At 34.1% G+C, this 20,020-nt stretch overlaps 1 protein-coding gene across 3 annotated transcripts in view; it reads left to right on the forward strand.

Annotated features, from left to right (window-relative positions):
- Nucleotides 1-20,020, forward strand: part of TSC22D2 (TSC22 domain family member 2) — a 56,339-nt gene that overhangs the window by 20,145 nt on the left and 16,174 nt on the right. Inside the window, exon 2 of one of the 3 annotated variants that reach the window (XR_004349648.1) lies at nucleotides 7,077-7,235. The exons of the other annotated variants lie outside the window; for them this stretch is intronic. The gene's annotated coding sequence lies outside the window, so the exon portion shown is untranslated. The remainder of the gene's footprint in view (nucleotides 1-7,076; nucleotides 7,236-20,020) is intronic. 3 annotated transcript variants of the gene reach the window in all.

Below are 20,020 nucleotides of genomic sequence, written 5' to 3' on the forward strand. Positions count from 1 at the left end.
GAACATGCTTATAAAATGTTCAGATGACGTTAAAGCAGGAAGTCATAGCTATTATTGGATGATAGCATTTGTGAATTTAACAGTCTAAAGTATGTGCAGCAATTGAGAAAATGAAAGAACATGTATGTAAATTCAGGGAGGTTGAAACTTAAGTTGAATAGGTAGAGTAAAAAGTACCTAGATACTGGTTGGCTGCATTTTACAGTAATTGGTTAGCAAGTGACAAGCCTGCTACAAAAGCTAATGTAATTTGAGGCAATATTTATCTAAAATGAATAGGAAAAGATGGTGACAGACCTATTGTACTCCATTTCTGTAGGATAGTTACTCTAAATACAAAGCTAACTAGAAAATCTACTTTCTTTATATTCCACCTGGACAGCCAGGTGGGTGTTTCAACAGACAGGCTTGAGCTTACTTTCTGAAAGGAGATGGGCCCCCAGGGAAATAGTCTTGCCAATCACTAGAAATAATAAAGCTGTCATCCTGTTAATCAGGAATGTTTGACTTTGAGGTTTAGAGCCAATTACTTTCAAAATCCCTCTGTGTGGAGTTTTATTGCCCCACCACTTAATTCTAAAGGAAAAAAGAAAAGAGGTAAGAAAAGTTTTGAAATTGATCTACTTTACTTCTGTTTTGTCTTTGTTGCCCATGATTTTAAGAAAACCTCAAAGAGCTGTGAATTTGCTTAAGGAATGGAAGGCTAACAAACTATTCTCTATTAGGGAAGAATTCCCATGTCAGAGACAATTAAGTGGTGGCCACAAATTGGGAAACCAATGGTTGGGTAGAATTTGGTCATGCAGAGTGAAAGGACCAAGGGAAAAGGCACCTTCCAGTTGGAGGAAATAGTGTGAACTACTGTGGAAGTACAGGGCATATGTGATAAGGATGGTTAAATTTGATTGGTGCATAAAACATTTGAAGACAACAGAGAAGAAATGGTGGATTGGATAGAGATCAAAGATATTAGAAGGGTAATGAAGGCCTGAATTAGGCAATGGAGATAAGGAAAGAATGGTTATCAGAAGGTTAGAATTAAAGAATTTTGCTACTGATTGGATATGATAGGGAAGCAGTCAAATTTGACTCCAACATGTCAGACCTAATTGAGGGAATGGTGGTACCATTAGGAAGTATTAGTGAAATAGTTGGTTTGGGAAGGAGAAAATAGTGATGAGATTTTGTTTTGAGTCGAAGAGCCAGTGGAAAGTCAAGGTGGAAGTAAATACTCAGGGTACAGCTTTAGCTGCAGACTTGCAGCTTGGTAGAGAACTTAAGGCTAGAAGAGATTGAAGAATCTTTTATTTGTTTGTTTGTTTATATTATTTTAGAGTTCAAGCTTTAGGAAAGGCTAACATTTCCTAGGAACAGAGTAGGGAAAAAGGGTCAAGCCAGGACCTTGGGCAGCACTACCTACATTTAGAGAACAGCAGAAACTTTGAAGAAGATAAATGGTCTTAGAGACTAGAAGATTCTAAGAATATTATTTCCTAACCAAAAAGAAGGGAAAATCTTTGAATCTCTGTTTTGAAAAAATTTTTAATTTTCAATAATCTTACCAAGTTCAACATTTGTTAACATTTAGTCATACTTGCTTTATCATCCTAACATTATTTAGGAACCATTTAAGAGTAACTTGCAGATAGCATGTCTATTAACCCCAAAATACTTTAGCATATGTTTCCTATCATGTAAAAAATAGTATAATTACCAAATTCAGATTTGTTAGACTATTATCTAATATGTAACATACAGTTCATATTTACGTTTTTGCCAGTTGTCCCAATAATGTCATTCATGATGACCATTTTTTACCTGATCCAAGAGCCTAAACAAGATCACAGATTACATTTAATTATGAAACACCTGTCTTTTTTCCTCCTGTCTTATATAAATAAATAAGTACTTCACTTCTATTAGCCTCCTTTAAGATTGTTTAAATATTCACCAATAAAGGAAGTGCTAATGTTCTGGATGAAATACTGGGGAAAAAGGCATCTGCTTAACTGGTCTGTATTATAGGGGCTGGGGAGAAGAGAGAGGAAAGGAAGTACTGCCTAAAATCCAGCTAAAACAACTACTGGCATTAGAGAAGTTTTTAAGAGGAGTCTTTTATTTCTCAAAGTTTAGTAGGGGGATGGCAAGAGAAGAACATGTGGATATTAATGTGGGTATATCCCTTAGAACAGAAATTGAGGTATATTCTTGTACTAGTTTTTTCTATACTGTGATTTTTTATACATATGTATTAAATTGGGATTTTAATTATCTTGAGTTGAGAAAAAGTAGTATAACTTAAAGACATTTTTACTCACCACTTGGGTTCACAAAGTATGTGACTGCTATCCTTTATGGTTTGTTGTATCCTCCTAGTTTTATTGTGATAGCTGCCTAAGGTGGATTGTCTGCTGCCAGATTTCTAACCATAGATCTGTATCTCATTGTTTGAAGTGGTGTTTCAGTGGATCCTAAGCATTTCTTCTCCTCTTAGCTTTTCTGTGGCTAGCTGAAATGGGACACCTGACATGCTGATATTATTTTCAGCACATGACTGGGCTTCAGAATTGGTGATGAGAAATTAACTGCTCATCCACTGTTACATGCTTTTGTTCATGTGCTTACCACCTTCTTTAGTTAGTAAATTTTCTCTACATAAGTCACCACAGCCTACCTACTCTGAGAGGTCTTGATAATTATTTTCAGGATGAAATTTGAGAAACAATTAAAAAACTCGGAAATAAGGTCTCTTTGTTATTGTTGTATTTTAACTTTTCACCAGATGGGTTTTAAGTAAACGAAGCCTTTGAACAGAACAGAAACGTGTGTGTATAATTTGCTAAACCCATCTTATTTTTTTTCCTGAAGAATCTAGAACTCTAGCAAAGCTTTTTAAGAGAAGACTCTTACTGAACTTGTTCAGATGAGAAGGAAATTTAAATATAGCCTGAAATTATTGAACCAGAACAAACATATAACATCTGTTTGGGGTTTTTTTCCATTCTAGTTCTTCAACAATTTAAAAGTATGAACTCATTCATACCTCTTCTATGTATTTAAACCTGCAGATAGTTTTGGCAGCCTATTGAGAAGAAAGAAATATTAAGTGGAATTATTTTAATATTTTGTTTTCATTAAGATTTGGGTTGATAGGTAGTTAGATGAGAGAAATGACTGACTGTATTCTAGCTGACATTCTTTGTGTGTGTGTGTGTGCACTTGTACTAATATTCTAAATCATGCAAATCAGGAAATGTATTAGATTTTTGTGATGGATATAGAGCATTTAAATGCATTTGCTTACCAGAAATTAGCTTCTGTGTTTAGGCTTCACTTGACAACTTCTAAAATTTTTTCCACATTTGACAAGTAAATTTAAATAGGTGGTAATAATTTAGAATGTGTATTCATTGATAAATATCCTCAAGAAATAACATTTTTATGCTGCTTTGTTTCCTGGTTATTGTCAAAGTTTGAAGATCCTCGGTGATAAATACTAAAAAATTTGGAAGGTGCTCATTGTATTTTTTTCGGTTTTTAATTGTGATATTTGGCCCAGAAATAGTGGTGCTGTAACCTGTATCCTGGAAGCCAAAAACATCTTTCTATTAATACATGTCTACTAGTGGTAATATCAAGATAAAGAAGGTATTCTCTTTCTAGACCTACACACTATTAGAAGGAGAACAGGAAGGGAAAAAGAGTTGTTGTGTCTGACTAATCCCACTCATGTTCACAGTGACTATTAACCATTAATCTTCAGAAAATTTCTGTCTTTATTTACAGCAGCTGTTTCTTAGATATTGCTAACTTAGTCCAGAAAATGCTGCTAAATGTATGTCTGGGATGGTCATAGCGTAGTTTGTTTCAAGAAATTAGACGTTAACTCTTAGGCGTAACTCTTAGGCATGTTGATATTTAAAATTTTAAGAACAGTTACATTGCTTTTATGTTAACTGTTGTTATAACAAGAGCTCGAAGTCAAATATATAGCTCTGTGTTATTAACAAAGCCTGCAGGACCTTATTGCATATATTTGAGTAACACACAACTTGCTTCTGCTTACTTTGTTTTTCCATTTTTATCTTCTCCCACCCCCAATTTCAATTTCCTTTTTTTTTCTTCTTTTTTTGGTATCCTCTCTATAAGCTGTTTCTACTCCTTTTGAAAGAAAGAAGAGTATGAATCATTTGTGAATAAACATGATCTGTTAAAAAATATCTATCACTATCTTGTTAGAGCTCTTTTTCAAAGCTGCATTAATGAAATTCTTGCCTGTCTTTCACCAGTAGGTGCATTTGATACAATACATAAAATGCTAAACATCTTTTTTTTTAAGTTTTTAACATAACAGATCACTGTCTTAAATTATATCTTGGCTCAACCACAGGTACAAGTTTCCTATAATTGTGTATGTCTTTTTATATGTGAGTTTCTTGGAACACTGTGTCAGTGTTCTTATTCTGTTAGGTACGTTTGGGCTAATTTTTTTCCATAAGTTTATCTTTGATATTTCTAGCCTCATTTCTCCTATACATATGGAAAGACTATATGTAATTATCAGGAGCATGCAGGGTTGCCCCATTTTCCCCTTTTCACCATTAAACAATAAGTATTTCTGACTTTTACAGAAGCAAGCATTGATCTATATGATGTCTAAGAATTCTCAAAACAGTGCAGTAAACTTTTTAAAGAAATGTGTTTTACACTTTGAAAGTGAAATTTTGTACCAAAAGAAGCTAAGCACATTCATTCAAATAGCAAGTTCCTTTAGGAACTCTTAGGTATAGGTTTGTCTGATTTCACATATCAGTTTTCAAATAATGACTTGGAAATTGCAAGTCTTCTACCTCTTTGCCCCTGTGCTCACTCTTTTGTTCTATTAATATAAGTTTGCCATAAAATAAGCTAAATAATGGTAAACTTAAGCCTAGTTCTTGCTGGACTATACTATAAGAACTTTCAATAGCACATTCTCAGTTAAATGGGATTTTTTTTCCTCAGCTATTAAAGAAGAATGAAATGATATCTATAGGAAATGTTCAAGATTTGTTTTTGATAGCAATCTTGCCAGAGATTCAAGATTATGATTGATATATTAGAACAGCTTTCTAAATAAATATTCATTTTTAGGAGAATTCTAAGTTAAATTTTAAAGGATATCTAATTAATCTTAACTCTGTTACTCATCCACAAGCACTTCAGTTACTCAGTTTTATTTCAGATTTTTAATAAGGATTTCCTACATGTTGGAATTTAGTGATTGAAACTCTTCAGTTGTGAGCCTTTTACTCGGTAACAGCTAATTTTGAAAATGCATGCTTGGGAAAAATTTGATACAGAAGTTTTACATACTTTCAGTGTATACAGCTCTTACGTCCTAAATTTCCTATACATTTGTATGGTGCACACACCCTTAAAATTATCTTTTTTATAAGCATCACAGTAAAATAACTAAGTCTGCTTTATATGGCTGGTTTAATTCTGTCTTCCAAAGATTTTTTTTTTCCAGGCATTTATCATAACAGTGCTTGTTGTTGGCTGGTCCTTTAACAAAGGACCGAGTAGTCTGCCCTTTAAATGACTAGTTCATCAAAGCCTTACAAACAAGCAAATTACCAGCATTACTGATAGATATATCTCAGGAAGCATTTACTTTGCTAAATAAGTATTGTACCTTCTCATGAGACTTGTCCCTCAAAAGAGTAAATCATTAAAGTGTCTTCTTTTGTTTTTTAAATTATGGTAGTATTTTGGTTGATAGGAGACAAGAGTTGCATAAAAACTTTCTAAAAACATTTTGGTAATAATGTTGATGAAATCACCACAACCTTAAACTATTATTTATCCAAATAAATATGGATTTTTGCCTTCACCAGGTGATTATTGTCTTTTCATAGCCCAGCCTTATAATGTAGTTGTGTGGTTTTATTCAAGTCAAATGTGTTGTGAGATTACATTTGGAAAGACTATATTTGTAAATTGGAAAAATTCTAATAGATCTTCAGATTGTATAGAAGACTTTTAAATGACCGTGTGTGTTTAATAGAAAATTTCCATTAAAAGTTAAAATCTATAACAACGTAACTCCATCCCCCTGTATTTGGGTCAAATATCTCTGGAGAGATGGCTACAGAGTTTCCTTTACATTGCTGTCTTTAAGTTTTCTATCGGTTTGCACATATTAGTCTTCTTGAATAAGGGCCTCCTCCTTTCCCCCTCCCCCTTACCCCATTATGCCATTTTATTTAGGGGGTTAATGTAGGTAAAAATATGCCCATAAATATGAGGGTTGCCTTTTCTGTGGATTACTGGCAACTAAAAATATAAATCAGCATTCTTATCAAACAGGAAATGTTATTAATATTACCTTCCAGCGATTAAAATAGGTGCCCAATTGAAAGCTTTGTAAAAAAATTTAATAAACGTAAGATTATATTCTTAAGGAAGTAAGTTTTACCATTATTAAATCCTCCTACGCCCAGTTTTCTTCCATGCCCATACGCAGATGAGCAGTAGGATTACTCCTGAATAGGATACATTGTTATATCTATCATATAAAACACATAATAAAATTTCATTCTCTCCATCATGTTCTCTGATTTTAAAATTGGGGATGATAGAGATAGACTAGGATTTAGATATAAAAATTGAATGCTGTCTTGAGCATTTAAATGAATGATATAGATTATTACTGATCCAGCCACCTGTGCTGTATAAGTCTAGAAATTCATATATGGATGTGGACCAAACAGTAGAACTCAAGTGCCATTCTGCAGGACTACAAAGCTGTCTATACCAAGTTATGGTGTTAAATCATAATTTCTGGATCATGATCTTAAACCTTTGATTGGTTCCATTTCTACTTGACTCTTTATTAACAAGTATTCTGATGGCCTCAAAGTCCATGTTATTTAAAGTTTGAAGTATCCATATCAAATATGAAATTATTTTACATTAAAATACTTAAGTACAAAATATCAGTTGTGTAATCATGGTAAAACATACAACTTTGCTATAAAAGATTTCTAAAGGCTATTTGATTAAAACACTTATTTACTTAAACTCTTTGCTAGAATTTTTTTTAGAATTCAGCATCGGAGGAGGAATGTGACATAATAATGATCGAAAGCCGAAAGTTTAAAAGTTGTGATGCCCTCACATGGTTGGAGGGTTATTCTAGCTTCTAAGGACTGAATGTTGTCCACAAGAGTGTCTCATCAGGTCATAAATTGGTAAGACTTAATGGATTAGATTTTATGTATTATACCTGATGTTATTGTATTGAGATGAATATTTATGAACAAACTGAGCACATTGTATAACTTAAGAGTATAGTATTAAATATATAAGTTAAAACTTGGAGTATGTAATTCTTTCAGAGTCTCATGAGGCTCAAGACCCTGTCTTTGCAGTGGTGTTTAATAATCAGTTTAAAAAATAAAGTGACATCCTATATTATAGTAAGATTATTTAAATATTGCTATTGCATCTGCTGTAGATGCTTACAGTATAGTTAGGGGCCCCATATACCTTCTAGTTAATATCCCAAGAGATATTTGAGAAATAATATATTAATCTTTTATTTTTATAAAAAAATTTTCATCCATTTTCTCCATGAAATATAATTTAAATAGTTTTATTACTTGTGGGATTTTATTTTTCTCAATAAAAGGCATTTTTCCTGCTGTCTCTAAAAATAAAAGCCAAAGAAATTTTCTCAGTTCCTAGTTGAGAACACCTGACAATATCAAATGAAAATGATATATTTGAAGTCAATATACATTTTTTGTGTGCCCTGAAAAAACATTTCCTTTCAGAACTGTATTCTGCTTAGAAAGCAAAAATTTTCAAATTTGTTTTGTATACCTTCTTATTTTGCTTTGTTTTACACAGCTGTATTTTGTAGGGGGACTCTCAAAATAATACAGTTTAGATTAGGATAATACTGTTTAGATTAGGATATCATAATCTTCAACCTGATCATCATATTTTGTGTATGAAGAAAAAGAATCTGGGTTAAGTTATACTTCCAATGTTATACAGAAAATATTAGAATTAATATTTTCATTAAAATACGGTGCACATATCCTGCAAGTCTATCCAAGTTATTTGAAAGTATCATCTAAATAGGGTACAATATCTATTTCTGACCTTATTCTTAACCAGAGATATGTTATTCTCTTACACACACACATACCCGTTCTGTCTTTTGAATAATATTCTAAATTGTTTCAGATAATAGTATTCCATGACTTCGTGTTGATCATATTCTGTATATAAACTTAAGGTTCTTAAACCAGTAATAACAATCAATGGTAGTCTGGAAGGAAATACAACAAAACTTGTCCCTTATTCTATATATATTTTTCATTTTTATTTTTTTATTTTATACAATATATCTGTATAACTTTGGTAGTTAGGAAAATACGTTCTAATTTCTTTAGTAGGATATCCATATTTAGTAGTCAGTGGGTAGCCTTCAGGGGATCCTGAAGCCTGTGGAATTTTGGATAGAACTTTATGTATGTTTTCAGTGAAAAGTTCAGAGTATTTGCCGGGTTTTCAAAAACAGTTGAGTAACATTGCTAGTGAATGTTTGTGTCTAAAGGACAAGCCTTGTTAGACACCCAAGTATGTGACTTATGAATAAAGTTTTTAATGAATACACTGATCTGTTAACTCCTACTGATATTTTTCCAAGGCTAGTTTATTATAAGTGACCATTAGACTGATGGAACAAATCAGAGCCTAATTGGTTTTAGTTTAGAACTTGCATTCTGTCCGTCTCTGTGCTCAAGTGTTGATTGGATTTCTCCACAGAGTAGTTGCTTTTTTTGCTACTTAGTGGTTACTGTGTGTCAGGGACTGCTAAGTAAAAATACTTAGCATGATACCATAGTAAGCATTTTTGACATGTTATCTCATTTAATGTTCACAGCAGTTGTATAGATACTATCAATAGCCTCAGTTTATAGAGAAGAAAATTGAAAGCCTGGAGAGATTAAGTAACTTTTTCGGGTCACATAGCCATTAAGTGGTAGAACTAGGATTCAAATCTAGCTTTCTAAGTGGAGCCTGGGCTCTCAATTGATATGCAGGTATAGAGAGTAACCCTGGAAAACTTGAAAGATAAGATAAGGGAAAATTTCATGTTGTATGAAGATGTGAATACATAAATTTGATTTCCTTTGAACTTAAGTATTGATAGCAATGGGTCATCCTCATTATAAAACCATCTTTTAAAGCACTTGCCAAAAAATAAATTTGGTAAGTTGCTTACTGTCTAAAATCATTTATTGTATTGTAAAATAACCTCCATTCAAATTTAATGCTTATAATTATAAGCAAGTATATATGTATTAGAAAAGTTTTAGTACTTACTAGAATAGTATTGTACTAACTGTAACCATTAAGGAATTCACCCTTTAATATTTAGGATTTATAAATAGCAAACACTGGAAGCAGTTTAAAAAGCTACTTCAAGCCGCGAATGTTTCTTGGGATAGGGACATGAATCACATGTAAAACCCCCTACTAAGCCACATCACATTTGCCCTTAGTTGTGAATAATTCTATAAAGAAACCTCTTTTATGTCTACTTTTAAAACATTTTTGCAGCAAAATTTTTTGGCGGGGGGGGAATGGATTTTATTGAGCACCTACTTTGTGCAAATCCTTTTCATTGGTTTAATTTTATCCTCAGATGAGCTCCAAACCTTATAACCTTTTCCCTATTTTTAAGTGTTTATAATAAAGTTCCTGAGTCTAAATATGGCTTAAAGGTAAATCTACAATAAAAGTACTGCTTAAAACAAAAACAAGTAAAACTATAAGAATTTTTTTTCTTCAGTTAAATTGAAGTAGACTGCAGGTCAAGTATAAACTTGATTGAAAATATACAAACAATAGGTCATCAGAATATGAGAATCCTGTATTAAAAGTCCCCTTTCAGATAATATATTTGTACCCCAGCTTTTTTAGTAGTAATATATGTACCCTTTCAAAATTAAGCTATGGAAGTTTGGGAAATAGAATAAGAACAGTTACACCTAATCCATGTTTTAGCACAATTGCTGTCTCAGTGTTTACATATTCCCTTCCAGACTTTGAGCACATATGCATGGATATTAATAGTTGCAATCATGGTTAAGTAGCTTTTAAATAGTTTTTAGTGTTCCAGATATTTGTCCATTTGTACAAAGCTTATACTGATATATATAAGTTTTGAATTTTGGACTGATATTTCGACAACTGTGAAACCGTCCTTTCCAGTTTTTCTTCCTACCTCTCTGGTTGTTTCTTCTCAGTCCCCTTGGCAGACTTTTCCTTTCTTTTTGTCCTTTCAAGTATTATTGGTGTACTCAGGATGGTGTCCAGACCCACTCTTCACATTCTTTATCATGCTAAGAGCATATAGATGGCTTTGGATGTCCTCTATATGCTGTAGGAAGCCATGTATATGCACCTGGCACTCAAACTCATTACCTGTGCATCTGTCCTTACGTTCAAATTTCCCTGATTTTTCACAGCCAACTTTCATAGCTATCTCCTCTTTCATAACCAGTTAATGACAAAGTGCTGCCATGTCTACCTCCTGAGTATTTCTTCAGCATATTCATCTCTCTCATCATCTATTCAGGGCACAGTCCTTTATTAATTGGAATTGCAACAAACTTCTAACTGGCGTTCATTATTTGAGTTTTCCTGCTGTTCTTTTTACTTGGAACATTTGTGTGTGTGTATCCTTTTCTTCTCCACCCAACTGTGGCACTTCCTCTACTAAACATTTTTCCTTGACCCTAGATCTTGATTATATGCTCCCAAAACACCCTCTATAATCTTGCCCTGTCTGAGCATTTATCACATCTCTGACTTGTCTGTCTCTTTCATTAAATTGTAAACTCTGAGATTATGTTTATTTGATAGTGTATTTCCTTAAAAAGCAAGAGTCAGCTGTAAAAAGTAAGTCACCTAACTCCTAAGTCAATATTCTTTGAGTATTTTATGACATTCAGATTTAGGCCGCTATACCTAAGTAATACAGATTACATAGTTAACGTATTAAGTGCTTACCATGTGCCAGACATTCATGTGTTATCTCACTGAATCCTAGCATCTGGTCCTATTATTATCCTTTGAAGAGGCTAAATAACTTGTGTGAGGTCATATCGTAAAAATGATGGAGTTGGGATTCAAACCTGGGTTTGACTCCAGAGCCAAAGCCCTTTTATTTGATACCACCTCTGAGTTTATCCTCTGAGTCTAGAATTATATATCTGAGTTGGAGGGGAATTTAATGGTCATTTGTTCCAACCACTTGTCTCATACTTGAATCATGTCTGCAACACACCTTCCAAGTTGTCATCTAGCCTTTGAACACCTCCAGTGATGTTTATCTTAGCATCCTGGTCTTCTTTCTTTTTCCATTTCATGTTTAAACCTTTTATAAGCCCTTCCTGTACAGCAGAGAATCTAAAATGTGAAGCAGAAAAATATCTTGCCATCACTTAAAGATTTAGGAAAGAGATTAGGTTCATGTAAAAATGTAAGCTGCAGTACAGTCTATGGAAACATTGAACCGAGCATATTCTCTAGTTAGTTCTGTTAGTTTTCATATCTGCTATAATCAAGAATATGGGTTCTAGTTCATGGCCTTAAGTCATCGGTTTTAGTTCTAAAGCTCTTTTTCAAAATGGATAAGGAGACATTGCTTAACATCTTAGAGATCGCAAGGATGTTTCCCCTCTTCGAAATTATTGATTCTAGTGATGATGTAAGAGTTTCATGGGACTGCTTTATATGTGCTTTGATCCAGCAGTGTAAAAAGAGTGAAGTACATCTGAATTTCTTCAGAATCCTGGATCTAGTTCACTTAGAACTTTTACTTGTTCATGACACATGCTCAAAGGCATGACAGTTTGAGTTGTCTTCTTTCTCTGACTTGACCAAACTGGCAAGTCTTTGGTCTCCTCTTTCCACTTTCAGGATAGCTGTTGGTTTCTTTTACTTTTTCCCTAGATTCAGTTCTGTCTGTCTATAGAGAATGATATTGGGGAATACCCCATAGATGGATATTTATGAAGTGTGATTATACAATTAAGCCTTCACTAGATTTACAAAAAGATTTTCCCCTGAATCCATGATTCTAATGTAAAAAGACGTTTGTCAAGATTTTTATCCAAAAGATCATTGAGTTTTTAAAGTCCGCTTTATTTTCCACAAAGTCTACTATGACTTTGTCATCACCATGTTCCATACATGGAACTGCTAAGTTTCAGTGGCATAATTTTGTCAGAAGTAACCTGAAAATCCATAGAGCTGACTTTTCTTTTCCTCAAACTTAGACAGTTTCTCTACTTACTTCAGTTGCCTATATTATATTTAAAAATGTTATACTTTCTTCCTTCTCAGTGAGAAACAGTCAATCAGATGCTTTCATCACAAAAAGGTTTATTGGCTTTTTATTTAAGCTGAGTTTGTCAGGGAGAAGAAAAAACAAATTCTCAGGAGGTCTTCCCATTTTCACTGTGTTCCAGTGATACCCTTAATTAGTTTCTAATAGTTTAAGTAGCTGGTTAATTTCTGAACTCTTTTTCCTGGCACAGTAAACTCAACTTGACATAAGTTCATGTTGAATTTATAAAATATAATTAGATAATATATTAAATACTGTATGTTTTATTCCATCTTTTTCTTCAATTAAATGTTCAGTATCAGTTATATGCAGAGTGTTGCAATAAGTAGACCCTTGAGATGGACACAATTCCAGCCTTTAAGGTTTAATTCAAGGGAGAAGAACATTCAGTGAAAACAACAAAAACAATTATTTATGGAAGAGTCAGAGGGATGGGGCCTACCGGCAAGAAATGAAGAGAGCAAAGATTATGTTGGTAAAGCATCCCATTTCATTTCATTCTTATCTCTAGAATCTAAATTGATTTAACAAATTTCAAGTCATGATGTAAGTCTAGAAATCATCATAAAATTTTTACATAAATTGATGCCTACAAACTATTGTAAAGTTCTGCCATTAACCATGTCTATCTTACAGAATTGTTATTGCCTGGAATAATTCCAGGATGTGGATCTAGATTGAAATGAGAAGAAGGTAGGGAATTCCTTGGTGGTCCACTAGTTAGGACTTGGTGCTTTCACTGCCGGGGGCCCGGGTTCAATCCCTGGTTAGGGAACTAAGATCCCTCAAGCCGAGCGGCCAAAAAAAAAATAGAGAAAGAAGTGAGAAAAAGTAGTTAGCTGTTAAAAACTTTTTGCCACTGAAAATGTACATATCTGAGTACAGTTCTCCTTGAGTAAAAAAACCTTGTAACCCTTTAGATTTTATAATACTGCTACTTTATACTTTTCTTTATTGTCCTATACCAGAATTCCTTTTTGACTTAGGTAATTCTAAAGCAGTGATTCTCAACTAGAGTAAATGTGGTTTAGAAGCAAAACAACACTTTATCCCTCTCCTTTGAGTTGTTTTTAGTAATATTTATTGTTGTAATGTCATGTAACACTAAAGAAAGGCATGAGATAGTTTTAGCTAAACAGTTTTTTGCAAGTTTTTATGTTGAATTAAACCAATTCAGTTATATCTCAGTGGCCTTTGGAAAAATTTCCCCCAGTAAGTTAAGATTATTTATATTCTGAACAATGAAAATTTGAGATTCTATCGAGGATCAATAAGAATTTTACTAATGTTCAGTCCACATAATGCTGTGCTTAATAAATATCGATGTAAGTTTAAATCTCAAGTCAAACAATTTTTATTAGCATATATTTTGTGACTGCATTGAATCTTTAACATTTGATTGAGTACAAAGAAATCAAGTAAATTTAAAGCATAACTAGGATTATTTCTTTATTTGGGTGAGACATAAATACAAAGGTTGTTTCCTAACACTAATCATAATTTTTATTTGTACGTCACTGCTTCATTTGTAATCCAATATACACTGGGATAGTAGACCTTATATAGTGTCAAAATCCAAATTCATCCAAACAATTGAAGGAACAAAAATTTTTTAAGTGTCTACTATTGTAAAAAGTCTCATATAATCCTCACAGTAATCCTTTAAGGTAGTACAACCATGACCTCATTTTACAGATGAGGAAACTGGTTTCAGTATGTTAACTTGGTAGGATCACCTCATTAGTAAGTAGTGGAGTTGGGATTTTAAAACCAGCTTGTCTAATTCTAAAGCCTGTATTCTTAAACCACTTTATTACTCTGAGAATTCAGCGTTTTGTTTCGGCAGCTGCTGAGAGGTAAGCTGTCTCACTCCCACAGTGAAGTGGAGAGCAAAAGAGAGTTAGGCCAAGTGGTAGTAAAGTGATAACCTAGACAGTTTTAACTCTTTAGGGCATTTCTTCACAGTACTTTTCTTGTATTTGTTGAAGATCAGCCATTTAATTCTTTGCTCAAACCCAAACCAACCTAAATTTTTAAAACATCGCAAATGCAAAACATTCATTGATTTATTAAAAGTAAAATAGACCAGATTTTTTTCCCTGATAGAATATTCTCTTCATTTTTTAAAAAATATTTTATTTATTTTTGGCCACATAGGGTCTTAGTTGCGGCATGCAGGATCTTTCACTGTGGCATGCAGGCTTCTCTCTAGTTCTTCTCTCCAGTTGTGGCATGCGCGCAGGCCTAGTTGCCCCATGGCATGTGGGATCTTAGTTCCCTGACCAGGGATCGAACCCGAGTCCCCTACATTGGAAGGCGGATTCTTTACCACTGAACCACCAGGGAAGTCCCTATTCTCTTCATTTTATTGAAGGGTAATGACCGTGCTTTGGTGCTGTCCCTTAATGAAGCAACTATCTCTTTAAAAAAACCTCATGATACTTTTATTCTTCTGGGTTTATCCCTATTTCAAAACAGTTCCTTGATAACTTCCATTTTCATTTATTACTATCCTTGGACTTTGGGGACAGATTAGGAAGGGACATAAGGTGGCAAAGAAAGATTAACTATTAACCTAGGAACAAAAGCTGGGTTTTAGTCAGATAACTCTAGTGGCTAATTTTGCTTTGTCAAATATATTGTCCATAGAATTATGTTTTTTCTGTAAAGCTATTTTAAATAGTATCTCTGCATCTTCAAGAAATGGACATAAATGAAGAGATTAGCTATAACATGAGCAAAAATTACCTCTGTGCTCTTCACTGGTATTTGGCATTTAATATTCAAGAGGATAGTCTCATTTTGACTCATTTGGTTAGGCCTCATCGTGGAAATGGGATTGAGAGGATTTGTTCAAGAATACCTGCTGAGTTGGAAAAAAATAGTACGTGGAATGCTTGAGAAAGAAGAGGCAAATGTGAGGCCATTCAGCAAAAGAAATAATTAGCTTTCCCAAGAAAGGGCAGTTTCTTCCTATCCCATCTTCTACAACTCTTTACCTGCTAGTCTCCTCCAGTGCTTTGGCCCTTATTTGTCTTCACTCTTTAACCAAACTCATCTCTCACAATTTGAGCTACCTACCACATTCTGATAACTCTCAAATCTAGACTCATCACCAGAGATTACTCTAGAGTTCTAGATGCCTATTTCTAGCAACCTTTCCTTATTTCTCAACCTTCTTTCTTTATTTCTCCACCATGATCTATATCCCAGATGTCTCAAAATTCAAAAGTCCCAAATGTAACTTCAAATTTCTCATTTTCATCTCAGGTTTCTCTGCCACTCACTCCCCATCCCTCAAAAAATCTAACCATCTTCCTGTGACACATTAACTATTTCCCCACTCCTTAGTTGCTCCATGCTAAAAACTGCAGTCATCCTTGGCATTTTCTTTGTTATAGATGAGTCTCTTTCATTTATCATCCCTCTGATTTCTCACAGACTCTCTGTGCTTCAGTTATAAAAACGTTCATTTTCCCTTGCTTAATCCCTGTGACCAAGCATTTGGCAGTGTCCTGCTACCCCTTATTCCCCTTTGCTTGCTTAGGTAACTTTTTTAAGACCTGTCTTGAGTGTTACTATCGTTCCTTCTCACTAACCCTGCCCCCCCCCCCCCACACACACACATATACAAAACACCACATTTGAGTGGTTACAGTAAGTTTCATAAAAAGTCTCTAAAACTAATGATGAAAGAAAAAAAGCCCAATGAGAATAATTACCTCCGGACACAGCAAATCTGAGGTGAGGCCAGGTTGCAATGTGTATTTGCTAATTCTACATCTAGTGATCTTCCCACTGGTGGACACTATCTAACTTCATGTTCTTCCACCCAGTATTTGTTGAGTATTGGGCATGTGCAGAGGCGACAGATTGGAACTTTTTTTTTTTTTAACAAAGGTGTCACCTAGAAAGGTAAATGTTACTGAGATTTGGCTATTAGGAAATAAGAGGCAAAAGTTTGTTTAGGATTTATGACCTGTTACCTCCAAAGGAATTTGGATTACCTAGGTATATGGATTAGATGTTAATATTAGGCAGCAAGAACATATGGCAAGTGTAGTTTCAGACTGAAAATGAAGAATGAGATTAAGAAATGTTTCCCCAATTATTTATTGAGTTTAGTTAAAATAATAGCATTACCCATGTTTATTAAATACCAAGGAGTGCTTGGAAAAAGTCAGTTTTGCCATTAAGTGTAGGAAGTGGCTTTGGTCTAATACAGCTACCTCATGTTATAGCTAAAAAAAAAAAAAAAAATTAAAAAAAAAGGGGCCCCAGAGTAGCGAGTGATATATTTAGGACTCAGATTCCAAGTATACAGTTTTTGAGTCCAAGTATCTGTGGCATTCTTTACTAAATGGCTGCCAGCCTCATGATAGATGTTTGTATGGCCAGTAGAGCTTTGTCTGGTAGGAGATAGATGCAACTGTTAAAACATAGCCTGTGTGGTTAGTGCTATAAGTGTAGTGTGGAACATGACTTACTATACTACTTCTGGAAGGGTTAGAGAAGCCTTTACAGAAGAGAAAATATTTGAGCTGAAATCTATAAAAGAATGGTAGAGTTTCTACAGTACTTAGAGAGTGAGAAACAGTATGAACAAAGAGAGTAAAAGTAAACCATGGAGGGTCTTAAAGGAGTTTAGGCTATCCAGTTCAAAAGTTGAGCAGGCATTTGGAACTGGGAGGAAGTGGGGTGGGATAATGTAAAGGTTAGCATTAGAAATTTATACTAAACTAGTTCCTGATTTTTGCCCCATTTGTATGTCATTGCTGAAGAATTCTGAGTTACTTTAGAAATGTTAGATGAATTTAGCTACGTAGGTTGTTTTTATAATAGGCCCACTGCCAAGTGAAAATTTATTCAGTGCTTGTTGGTCTCTGAAATGAAATGCAAATCTTAAGAGCTTTACGTTTTTGTTTTTATTTCCCTTGACATTCTTTTTGAATTTTATTTTACTTATTTTTTTATACAGCAGGTTCTTATTAGTCATCCATTTTATACACATCAGTGTATACATGTCAATCACAATCGCCCAATTCATCCCACCACCACCACCACCCCCCGCTGCTTTCCCCCCTTGGTGTCCTTTGACATTCTTTTTTATTTTGTTCTTTCTCCAGTTTTGTTCATTTTCATATACTTACACCATGAACATTTCCTTAGGTGGTGAAAGTGCTGTGATTTCCTCATAGTCAAAGGGAAAGAATACTATATTGTTAACCTTTTAAAGGACAACTGATCTTAACTACAAAATGGCTGTTAAACATAGTCCTTTCCCTGGAAGACTTTTTCTTAATCTTTATCCTTTTCCTAACAGCTGGAGAAATTTGAACTCATGTGTTTTTAATGTCTTCATTCACATTAAGGATTTTCATTGAATTTTTCTCTTCTATTAAACTTTTATACTTTGTAAGACAGGTAGTCCTTAAAATCAGTATTGAAAACCATAGATCTTTTACTAAAGTATACAGTAATTTAATCACTAAATTCTGATGTTTTTATTTATTTATTTTTAATTTTATTTTATGGCTGTGCCACGTGGCATGTGAGTTCTTAATTCCCTGACCAGGAATCAAACCCTCGCCCCCTGCATTGGAAGGGTGGAGTCTTAACCACTGTACCATCAGGGAGGTCCCATAAATTCTGATGTTTTTAGAAGTTGGTTAACCATCAGCTTCTATCCCAGCAGACAAAGGAGTGGTTTTAGAATATCTAGAATGAATATATGAAACTATCAATACATCCACTATATTACTTTTCAGTATAACTATGTTATTTAGGTTTTCGTCAGTTATTCTGAACTAGACATCAGTTGGCAAAATTCCTTTCTAATCCCTATCCTTTTTTTTTTAATCTCAGGTACCAGTGTACATCTCAGTCTAGATAATTGTCAATCATAATACTGTTTTCCCAGTCTCCAGGAAGTAAATTAAAGTAGCCAAGACTATAGTGTCAAATTTTTAATTTGGACTTAAGCCCCTTGGTTATGTATCCTTCACTCCCCCATAATTATGCTATCATCAAATTACCTGTTGCTGCTATGTAAACAGTAAAATGAAATCTCTTTCAAAGAGAGTCTGCTCTAAATGTAAGCACTCCAACATTGGGGAAAATGCCACCCTCCTCCTACCCCTTTCTCGCACCGTTTTCTTTTGCAGTCTGACTCAGAAGAAGGAAATAACTTTTTTATTGTGTCAAACCTTGTCTAATGTTAGTCTAATAAGAAATAACTAACTAGTGTATAAGCTCATTTATCTTAAGTAGATATGATTCCATGTTCTTATTCCATTTAAGTATTTAACTTAGGATAATAGAGTATTAAACAAACTTCCTTAGTTTATTGGACTAAGTTTGGCCTGTAGTGGTAAAATTGCTGCTGTTTTACTTTTGTGTAAGTCTCCAGTCTTTCCAGACTAAATTTTTACATCTTCCATCTTGACTGTTTTAACAGAAAAAAAAATGTTTAGTTTGGCTAGTTTTTAAGTTGTTTCCTTGGAGTAGCTCTTCAAGAAAAAAAAAAAAAAACATAATTATATCAGAATTTTACTACCAAATACTAAAATAATTCTGCCAAAATATCATAACTTTGAAGTGTAAAGAGATCTGGAAGAAGAAGGTAAAGTTAGTATTAATCTTATCTGTACCTTCTTTGGAATTCATTTTTAATACAACATTGTGTAAGGTTATGTAGCCTATTGTATCTTAGATATTTATTGGAGAGACTTTTACTATTTACTTAGTAGCATCACTTTGAACAAAAATAACTATACTGGGATTATATGGTATAAACATTATTTATACCATATTTTTAAGTGATTTTAATTCACCCTAAGCCAAGGAAGTAAATTTTACAAATCAGAAATGTTATTTATATTGATTGTTTTTTTGTATGTTAAACATAGTACCTAATCTTTCAGAAGGAAATAGTTCCAAATACAAGTGGAGCTGTTGGTCCTCTTCCCTTTCTTCCTTTCTTGTTTCCTGTCTGCCATTTGTTCATGTCTTGAGTTCACACTGTACAGGGAAATAACTCCTTCATGAGTCATTTTCATTTTGGAATGTGTTTTTCAGTATTCTTCACAGTGTAGAGAAAGTAGTCTTCTATCCCTGTTCCCCTTCTGCCTGCCTTCCAGATAAGCACTTACCTAAACAGATAAGCACTTTCTTAGTGTGTGTGTGTCCTTCTAGTCTCTTTATTGTATATACAAGCAAATACAATGTGTATTATCTCCCTCTTCACACAAATGATAATATACACACATCTGTACCTTTATCTTTAAGGATCTTCAAGATACGTTGCTTCCATCTCAGTACACAGAAAAGCATCCTTGTGGTTTTTTTAAATAACTGGCTAGGGGCTTCCCTGGTGGCGCAGTGGTTGAGAGTCCGCCTGCCGATGCAGGGGACACGGGTTTGTGCCCCGGTCCGGGAAGATCCCACATGCCACGGAGTGGCTGGGCCCGTAAGCCATGGCTGCTGAGGCTGTGCGTCCGGAGCCTATGCTCCGCAACGGGAGAGGCCACAGCAGTGAGAGGCCCGTGTACTGCAAAAAAAAAAAAAAAAAAAAAAAATAACTGGCTAGTATTAAATTGAATG

This window comes from Phocoena sinus, chromosome 4, assembly GCF_008692025.1.
Source record: "Phocoena sinus isolate mPhoSin1 chromosome 4, mPhoSin1.pri, whole genome shotgun sequence".
Classification (NCBI taxonomy): domain Eukaryota; kingdom Metazoa; phylum Chordata; class Mammalia; order Artiodactyla; family Phocoenidae; genus Phocoena; species Phocoena sinus.